Here is a 304-nt window from a genome sequence, read left to right as displayed (position 1 = left end):
TTTGATGCCAAAAGAAAGAAAAAAAAAAGGAAAAAGAAAAAAAAAAAGAAAGAAAGAAAAAAAAAGAAAGAAAGAAAGAAAGAAAGAAAGAAAGAAAGAAAGAAAGAAAGAAAGAAAGAAAGAAAGAAAAGAAAGAAAGAAAGAAAGAAAGAAAGAAAGAAAGAAAGAAAGAAAGAAATTTAAGGGGGTACTACACCCCTCGATAAATTGTGTCTATTTTTGCATTTTACTCAAAAACTAATAACACAGTGGTAACAAAAGTTATGTATATTATAGGGGCAAGGAATCCAATTACTACACTGGA

Source organism: Amphiura filiformis, unplaced genomic scaffold, assembly GCF_039555335.1.
Source record: "Amphiura filiformis unplaced genomic scaffold, Afil_fr2py scaffold_102, whole genome shotgun sequence".
NCBI classification, from domain to species: domain Eukaryota; kingdom Metazoa; phylum Echinodermata; class Ophiuroidea; order Amphilepidida; family Amphiuridae; genus Amphiura; species Amphiura filiformis.
Note: the sequence above shows the minus strand (reverse complement) of the source record.